This window comes from Delphinapterus leucas, chromosome 10, assembly GCF_059928025.1.
Source record: "Delphinapterus leucas isolate spDelLeu-1000000601 "Yukka" chromosome 10, BTC_Dleu_Yukka2, whole genome shotgun sequence".
Taxonomy (NCBI): domain Eukaryota; kingdom Metazoa; phylum Chordata; class Mammalia; order Artiodactyla; family Monodontidae; genus Delphinapterus; species Delphinapterus leucas.
In genome coordinates, this window is record NC_143138.1 from 8735190 (window position 1) to 8745551 (window position 10362).

Below are 10362 nucleotides of genomic sequence, written 5' to 3' on the forward strand. Positions count from 1 at the left end.
CTCCATCTTTATAGTACACATTTCCAGTGTGCTCTCAGAAGCAGCAGTAACTATGAGTGAGAGGCATTGGACAGGGATGGGTGTGGGGCATGGGGGCGTGGGGAGTGCAGGTACATAAGGTCCAGTAAGTCCGAGCGGAAGCTACCATATTAGCAGAGCTGCTTCTGACATTCTTAGGTTGCCCTCAGACACATAACGGACCCAAGTACCACAGAAGTCCTCTGATTCAGCTGAAAGGAGGTACAGAGCTGCCTGCAATGAAATAACTCATTAGTTCCATCCTTCCTACAGCCATTCAGCAGTGGGTGTATTGGCACAATGCACAGTACGTGTTAACCACTCCAAGAAAAGAAAGAGCCACTCACTCTGATTAGCTGTCAGAACTAATTTTCAGCCATGTTATTATATGGTAAAGAGGAAAAAGGAAATCCAAGGAAACTGTGCTTAAGGCCAGTACCTAATCAGGGTTTTTCCCCTTCCTCTGTTTCATACAAAAGCTGTCTAGAATCACTGGTGTGAGCCATTAGGTTCCTCTCTTCAAGCGTTAATTAAATGTGATATTTTAAAATATACACTCCTCTCTCCAGGTAGAACACACTGAGCCTTTTGTGAATTGTTCAGTGCCCATTGGTCTCCCTTGCAGCTCTACCTCATTGCCCTTTGTACCTTCTGTTCCCCTGTTCAGCCACAACTCCAGCAGCAATAAGTATAGGGCAATTATTTCTGCCAGAAGTGTTCTCCCTTTCAGTGCCTGAAAGGGGCTTGCCTTATTTTGGTTGTGTGTATGTGTGTGCTTGAAAGAAAGGCATGTTATAATATCAGGCCTCTTTGTCTTCCCTCTTTTAATACCCACTGGTTCTCCAAGATGTCATTGGCAAGCACAACACCATTTTCTTTTTGTTCCCTTTATAAATATTTTCCACTTGAGCCCTATTTCTTACTTATAACCACTGAGTGTCTTGCTCTGGAAAGCAACTGTTCCAAAGGAGTAGACTGAATGAATGCAGTCTGTGTGGTTTTGATTTAGCAATATCTACTATGTTTTTGGTTTGAAATGCCTCAGAATCTGAAGCATCTTATAGTCTCTTGGGCCTTTGAAGGCAACTCAAATGGTAGGTATGTGTGTGTAAGATGGGAGCTGGGGGCAGATGGGGAGACCTGGGAAATCCAATTAATCAGCCGTGTCTGTTCCAATCGTGAAATTATCCATTCAGTAGCAATTGCTGAATGCCTATTATGTGTTTGCTGTTCCCACACAAGTTAGGATGCCCAAGGGTGACCATTCAATCCAAGTAGGAAGCTTGTACTAGACACTCCATGTCAGGAAGTTCAAGGGACCAAATCTCATCATTGTCATAAATCTATGTAAGATATAAACTCTACCCAGAAATCTGGAGACATGGAGTCTTTCCCTATCTTGGAAGAATGCTTACCATAAGATACTTACATAATTATGTACTTTTTAATTTTAAAAAATGAATAGATTTTATATTATGCCAACAGCAAATCATATTATGGTCTCTTACTCTGCTAAAAATGTCCAGATTACTTTACAGAGTGCCAGCTGTACTCTTGCCAGAGTATATTGTAGCAAGGTGCTTGAAAATGTTCTTTTTGTCCAGGTTCAGATCATCCAACACAGCTTCTGATCCTACACCAGGTTGTTAATGACAAGGAGCCAGGCAATTGGGAGTCACATGCCTGGGTAACATCTTCAAGATTCTGCCTTCTCCCTCTGAACCTGCATATCGCCTCCAATTTTAATTTGATCACGCGACTATGATTTGTTCCTCCAGAAGAGTGGTCTGCACCTCACCCTAGATCAGGTTCCACCAACCATTCCTTTTTAAAGCATTGTAGCAAGACAAGCAGTGATTCCTTAAGTGATTCAAGAGTTTGTTAAACTCAGAAGTATGTGACTAGGTAGACTTTTGGGAGCTCCATCCTAATGGGATTCTCAAACATACATACATACAAACGTACATCTAAGCATGCAAGTGCTAGAGGGCAAGGACTGGCCCTTTTCTTCCTATGCAACCCACGATACTTAGTCTAGTGCTAGCAGTGGGGCGTGCACACCACGTATTGCTATAGGGTAATACACTTGCAGTGCTCCATTAGTTGGCAATACCAGCTGATAATTTCAATCAAGTAGTGAGAATGAACCCTGACCTTTCTTCACCCCGTACGCCGATTAGGAATGTGTTGGATCCATTGATAGGAATGTACCTCTATAACACATTTGAGGGCTATCAAAATCTCAGGCATCCCACCCTCTATTTTTTTAAAGTGATATCATAATCTTTATCCTGCTGTTGTTGTTTTGTTTTGTTTTCAAATGCTATTGTCCTTATAATCGTCTTTCCTGATGTTTTAAACAGTTCGTGTCATGCAAGAGGACTTTTTTTTTTTTTTGCGGTACGCGGGCCCCTCACTGTTGTGGCCTCTCCCGTTGTGGAGCACAGGCTCTGGATGCGCAGGCTCAGCGGCCATGGCTCACGGGCCCAGCCGCTCTGCGGCATGTGGGATCCTCCCGGACCGGGGCACGAACCCGTGTCCCCTGCATCGGCAGGCGGACTCTCAACCACTGCAGCACCAGGGAAGCCCGCAAGAGGACTTTTAAAATGAACTGTGGTAGATCATGTTTTCAAGGTGTCTCCAGCAATATCTCTCATTCTACAGCTCTCTTGCACTGTGATCTTGCTACTCTCTCTTAAAGAGGTGGAGCTTATTTCCCTCTCTGTTTGGATCTAGGCTGTGTCAGTGACCTCTTTTGACTGATATGATGTTTCATAATTACACTGTGTACCTCCAAGGCAAGGTCTTAACTTTTACTTGCCTTTACTTTTTGGAAGGGTCCTTGTTAGAATCCAAGAACCATACTGTTAGGAAGCCCAAGCAGACACATGGACAAACCCGTATGGAAGAGAACTGAAGCTCCCAGCTAACAGCCCAGCTGAGCTCCCAGGCAGCCACCAGCACCAACTAGCATCCGTGTGATGAATCCTCTAGCTGTCCCAACACCCTACCCAACATCATGAAAAGGAGAACTATTCCAATTGTGAGAAATAAAAAAATTACCTTGAACAGAAACACTAATTAATAGAATTCCTGGAATAGGAGGACAGGTGATGGCAGGGGCGTGGGGTGCATTTTGCATAATTGGACTTTCCCAATCTCTGAAATCATGCCGTTTGGTTTCCTGACTACTTCTTTGGGAAAGTGGGAAGGATAGAAGGTGAAAAGACTCCGGAAACATTTTTATTTGGATTATGACACCTTAATGGCAGGCCCTAAGTGGCCTGTTTAGCCTTCTCTTGTAGGGGATGCTCAGTGAGCAGGAGAATGAAGTCAGAGGCAGCTTTCATCCTTGTTCCTGTGGGAGTCTTTACAGCCCTCTCCCCCAAACCTTTTCCCATTCCGTACAGCTACCAGTTAACTTTTGTTCAAGCAAAAATCACTGTTGGGCTTCCCTGGTGGCGCAGTGGTTGAGAGTCCGCCTGCCGATGCAGGGGACACGAGTCCGGGAAGATCCCACATGCCGCGGAGCGGCTGGGCCCGTGAGCCATGGCTGCTGAGCCTGCGCGTCCGGAGCTTGTGCTCTGCAACGGGAGAGGCCACAGCAGTGAGAGGCCCGCGTACCACAAAAAAAAAAAAAAAAAAAAAGAAAATCACTATTGCTTATCTGTGAATATCTCCAACAGTATTCAAGCTAAATGGGTTTTCTTAAAAGTGACATCAACTAGGACTCCATATTAGCAGGAGTGATGAGCCTCTGTTCATTAGGGATCTTCAAAAAGATTCACATGGAAACAATGCTTCCCATCCCCCCCCCATCACAAGCAGAGGCATTGAGCAGAGGTCCATCTGCCCCATAGAGGGTGAGATTCTGTTTTACTAGACTTGGAAGAGCTGGAGGGATTTAAATTTTGGGATTAACTACAGATGAATGATACAAAATTAGCATGAGCTTGCCGTAATGTTCCTCCTAGCGGCACATCCCTCTCATTTGGTTACTCTGCATTTGGAGCTTCAGCTGAGCTTCCCCTTGGCTGGAGATAGTTATTTTGTAGAGCAGTACTTCTTACACTTTACTGTGCATACAGACTTCCTGGGATCTAGATAAAATGCAGATTCAGTAGTTCTGGGAGTGCCTAAGACTCTGCATTTCTAGCAAACTCCCAGGGGATGCTGATGCTGCTGGTCCACAGAACACACTTTGAAGGATGTGGTGAATTTATTCCATTGTCACCGAGCCATGAGACATGGGTTCAGTCCAAGTTCAACCTGACTTTGTGCAAGTTACTTTTTTTTCTTTAATAAATTTATTTTATTTATTTATTTTTGGCTGTATTGGGTCTTCCTTGCTGCATGCGCGCTTCCTCTAGTTGCAGCAAGCGGGGTACTCTTCGTTGCAGTGCGCAGGCTTCTCATTACAATGCTTCTCTCGTTGCGGAGCACGGGCTCTAGGCACGCGGGCTTCAGTAGTTGCGGCACACGGGCTCAGTAGTTGTGGCTTGCGGGCTCCAGAGTGCAGGTTCAGCAGCTGTGGTGCACAGGCCTAGCTGCTCCATGGCATGTGGGATCTTCCCGGACCAGGGCTTGAACCCATGTCCCCTGCATTGGCAGGCGGACTCTCAACCACTGCGCCACCAGGGAAGACCGCAGGTTACTTTCAATCTCGCTAAAATTCTGACTTTTTGTCTGTAAAATGACAAGTAATAATGTCTGCCCCAAAGCATTGTTTTAAGAGTTCAGTGAGGTAACCAGTAAAGCACTTTATAAGTCTGAATTGGCTAGTGATCTTGGGGCTTGCTTGGTTTCTCCACCAAGTGTGTGTTGGATAACTGTGGGCTTTTCACAGCAGAACGAAGAAGAGGCAGGTGGAGGGAGCCCTGCTTCTCAGTGACTGACAGTCCTCGTGGCTGCTCCCTTGGGTCTGAGTGGAAGGGTAAACAAAAGTGAAAACTGATCAGGGTGACATCACCAAGGGCCGGCTGAGACCTCAGCCCTTTGAAGGATGCAACAGCTAGCTGTGTCCCCTCTGCATTTCTGAAGGGATGACAAGAGTACATATTTCCCTTTTGGTTCTTTTTCTTATTAAAGGGAAAGGATGGAAAATAGAAAATGTTTCTTTTACTGAGATATTAGAATCCATGAACTTATTGGACAGTTGGAGCAATTCTCTCCTAGGATTAAAAGTGATAACTCATGTCGAAGTCTTTTGAAATCTCTGACGCTCATACAGTTCTAAGGTTTTATTATTGTAGAAGGTCATTGTTGCAAAAGGCCTCCTACGCCACATGCCGATCATGTTGAATTGGTAAAAGTCTTATAATTCATCCAGATAAAAGTTGTTTGCCTGGGTCTTGGCTGATTAAGCTGAATTATAGCTAAGTGTGAGTGCTGGGATTGGGGAGGAACTGCTTAGATAAAGGTCAAACAAAAATCACATTCCCTTGAACAATCATTAAATTTCTAAAGGAAATTCATATCAAGCCCCTTACGATTATTTGTAAGGTTTCTCCAAATTCTTTTTTACTTTGGTTTTCTGCCAGAAATGGGTGCAGATGCATCAGCTACCTCGCAAGGCAAACCTGTTCTCACAAGTTTTATCGCATCACTTGGCAGAGAAAAAGGCTTGGGTAGAGGCTGAGAACTTTCACATAGATCCAGAAGGCTTGGGAATTCAGCCACTTGACTTCCCGCCCACCACTAAAAAGAAACGGGCAAACTCTGAGACCAGGATCTAAGATTCCCCTCATCAGAAAAGGAGAAAACTCTCCACCTTTCTCTTTAAGGCAAATTCCATAGATTGTTACAAAGATAGGCCATTTCAGAACTTTTCAGGGTAGTGAGGGAGCTCAAAGTTGCCATGGTTCCCTTGCTTTCTATTCCCTCACCCCTCTCCTCCCAACCTCCATTGGCCAAGGGCAAGTTCCCTCAGGAGACTGTAACCCCAGGAAAAGGTGCTAGAAGGGATGAGGGGCAGGGCAGAAAGGGGGGTAGGAAGAGTGATTATTTTTGTTGGGCCATTCTGAGTATTTGGGAGTCCATGAGACATAAGGGATGGACCCACTTTAATTAAAGAGTAAACAATGAATACCATGGGATATGTAACTGGAAATCTATTGAGAATGTCTTCACATTACTCACAAGTTAGTAATTTCCCCAAGAGTGGGAGTTTCTTTAGGATATTTGTGATTTATTTTTAAGCCTTTTAGAGTGTTAGAATAACACACACAGTTTCTCTTTTACTATTTTCATGGTATTAAAAGGTTTCAAACCCAGGCATTTTAGAGCCCACCCAGGCATTTTAGAGCATTTTAGATTGACTACAATGATGTAGTCAAATTAGTTAGAAACACACAGGGACCTCTCAAACTCATTACAGGGCTTATTTGAAACATGTAAATTTTCATATATATATATATATATATATATATATCCCTCATGATCTTCCTGACACTTATAAATTTGAAGCGGTAGCATGTTCACTGTGTATAACCCACAGCAGCTCAGTCTATCATCATTGCTTATGCTAAGTCACTTTTCATAATTGGTGCTGTGGAATATGTAAGTCAAAGGCATTTTCTGAGAACCTATTAGGTAGCTACCACTGCAGTAGGGACTTGGAGGAAACTGTGTCATCAGAAGATGTGACCCTTCCTGCCTGATAGAAGAGACTTCTGAAAATTTCAAAGGAGGAGAAAAACCAGTCACGTATTTGGATCTCAATCAAATGTGCCCATGTGCCCAGGTTACTCAAAGGGAAAATAAACAACTGAACTTGCTTACTATTTGTTGATTTCACAGATAATTTTATTCTAGTACTATTAGGCCTAATGGACATACAAAGATGAGTGCATCGTGATTAAGTGAATCTGATTCAATGAAACCCAGTAAAGCATGGCACATAGTAAAAGTATAATAAATGTTAGCATTTATTATATCATCATTATCCTTATCATCATTATTTCTGTCATTAAGGACCTCTAAACCTTGTAGGGCAAATGACATGCACATATTTATAATAAAAGGCACAGAGTACACAGATTATTTACTATATTGTTGGTACAGATAAAATTCTGTAGGAATCCAGGGAAAGAAAAAAAAATTCAAACTGGAGGTAAAGATTTTTTTTTTTTTTTTTTTTTTTTTGCGGTATGCGGGCCTCTCACTGTTGTGGCCTCTCCTGTTGCGGAGCACAGGCTCCAGACGCGCAGGCTCAGCGGCCACGGTTCATGGGCCCAGCCGCTCCACTGCGTGTGGGATCTTCCCGGACTGGGGCACGAACCCGTGTCCCCTGCATCGGCAGGCGGACTCTCAACCACTGCGCCACCAGGGAAGCCCCTGGAGGTAAAGATTTTAAAACATATAATAATAGCAAAACACAATACCCTCATCACCTCAATATTATATGTCTGAGGAGGCCAGCAAATAAGATTTTTGTGAGAAGACATGGTAATTTGGCTTTCAGCACGAGAACCTCAAGTGTTCCTGATTTCCTTAAATAATATATTGTGGTTCTGTGCACTATTAATTGATTCCAGCCCTTCTAAGGTCTGTATATGTCTTTAATCACATGATCACTAAATGAGGGATTTTCCAAGCCTGCTGTTTGTCAAGTGTCTTTAGATGGTAGAATTATAGCTTTTGGTAGGTAATTCTGTGGTCACTCAATTTTTGTCTTTGTGATTTTATAAACTTTGTATATGTTATTATCCTTTTTGTAGTCTGAATAAAGAATTGTAGTATGTCAACTGGTTTTCTTAAAACAGTGCATCCAATCTCTTTACTCTTCGAAAATGCTTTCCCACAGGTCTCTGTAGCTCTCAGTTATTTTTCTTAAGGTTTGACAATAGAATGACACACAGAATTCCTCAGGTAGATGTATCCTGGTTAGGTTCAAGAATGTGATGCTGTTTTAGTCCTGTTGTTAAAAAAATCCCATGTTAGCACAGGCTAGGGGACCTGCTTCAGGTTGACGGGAAACTGCATGTGTCATTGATCACGGAACATTGTTTGGTATCTAGGTTACAAAAAGAAATACTGTTAAGTTATAAATTGGTGATAGCTTCTTATAAAGTTGCCTAAAAAGAAGTTGACATAATGTGATTAATCTTCTCTCACACATCCTTTTTATATCTTGTGTTTAGAAATGTGTCAATCGAATTATTTATTGAGCATGATGTATGTACTCAGCATTGTGCTAGGCACTCTAGGGGTTACCAAAGACGTACATGGTGGGTCCTCTGTCCTTCAGAAGTTTTAAATCCACCTGAAACACTATGAAACATAAGAGGAGAGCACATGACCCGTAATAAATGTTCTGCAGTACGCTTCAGGCGGAAAGAGCTTTTAAGAGTCCAGAGAGTAGAGAGGAATGTTGACCAGAGTCGTTAGTTTGGGGGCATGTCTGGGGGCCTGAGAAGAGCTCTTTTGGTCTGCATTATAGAGAAGAAATGACCTCTTGTTGTGGCTCCCAGGACTCAAGAGCCTTTAGGAACAAAACTCATAAGTGGGCTCCCTGTCTAATGAAGAACATCCTGTGTGTTCTCACATGTGTTCAAAGGAGGCAGCTATAGAGTGGGGCCTGTGAGCGCTTTTATACACTTTACATTATCCTTGAGCAGAACCAAATGAGCAGTTGCCATTCCCTGAGGAAAATGTCTGAGTTACCTTGTCAGGGAAGATGAAAGTTTGCTGTCATCCTCCTACTTTCCACAAAGGAGAGGGGAATATTTCTCAGCTGAGAGGGAGCATGTCTGGTCGTATCCTCAACATTGCTGGACTTTCAAAACAACAACATCATTTCTGCCCCCTTTTAGGACTGTGCCTTGATGGAATGGTGTGCAGTCACCAGTTCCATATAATCATCAATTGTGTGTTTTCTCTTAAATTAGCCTGCACAGCAAGGCAGATTAGAACAACAAAGCCAGGGTGGCAGTGGGTCAGGCTGATGCAAAGGCTATAGCACCTCAGATTTAAACCTCTTAGTCTTTTGCAGAGGATGACCCCCTGGGGACCTCCTGGTCACCGACCTGCTGCTCCAAGTTACTGGTACCAGCAGAGGATGGTTTTGTGGCTGAAAAGATATAACCTATACAATGAGCATTCACGGACAGTTTCTCCTTTGCTTGCAGTGGCGGACACAGGGCCATGGAACTGTCTGTAACCAGCATGAACACCCAGGCAAAGAAGCTTGGATCAAAGCCTGGTGGCTGAGCACACACCTCCAGCCACTCACTCTGTAAGCTCATTCGTCCAAATACCAGTTGCTGAAACACCTACGATGTGCTGGCTGCCTCTCTAGGAACCACCTGTGCAAAGACAAAGCCTCACTTCTGAGCTCTCTGTACGTCTGGGGAGCCATAGACATGGAAACACCTAATCAAAATGTAGTATGGGAAGAGAGTTATAAACAAGGTGTCGTTGATCTCAGTAGAAGGCACGAATCACTCTAAATGAGGTGTGATGGTCAAGACAATTTTTGAGCTGCTGTGACTTGAAGGGTAAGTTGGGGTTGTGGTGGAAAAATGGAGGTGGGCGTGGAGTATTTAAGGAATTGCAAACAGTCCCGTATGGATGGAGTGTAGAGTCTGAAGGGTTGCATTGTGGAGCTGGTTGTAAGTGATGGAAAGGAAGCTGGAAAGATGGGCTGAAGACAGACTCCCAAAGGGGCCTTGGATGTTATGCCAAACTTTGGAGTCAAGTGGAGGATCTCTGGAGGTTTGTCATTGGGAGAATAACACGGTGACTAGGTGTCTGTTTTAGACGTGTTACCTCGCTCGTGGCTAGAGATTAGCAGGAAGTGACACTGAGGCTGCAAGAGAGTTATTAGACTTTTACTAAGTCTCTCATTCTGGAGAGTGTGTGAGGGAGAGCTCATGCTCCGGGTTTAAAGAGCCAGTCTCATCAGCAAGAGAAAGACTACCAGCCAGTTCTCACTACCACCACAGGAGTAAATTCTCTGCGGTTCTTCCCATTTATTCAGCCAGTCACTCAGGCACTCCCACATTTTCTCATCAGACCTTTACTGAGAAGTTGCTATGTGATATACACTGGAGATATAGTAGACATAGTTCTACCCTCTTCGAGTTTAAACTGTAGCGGAAAGGACAATTAAATCAGTAGTTATAATTGGGTTTAATTCACCTGGACCCCAATTAAATACAGCATCTGAAGATCCACAGTTGATGGCGTGCTAGAATAATGCCCTTCAAATCTCCTCTAAACTGACCAACTTGTAACCCCTAATGATTTGTTGAATGGAGGAATAAATAAATGAATGAATGCAAAGAGGAGATGTCAGCCCCTCCGAGTTGCCTGCCCCCCTGGACCTTTTCTGGCTGTGGGGCT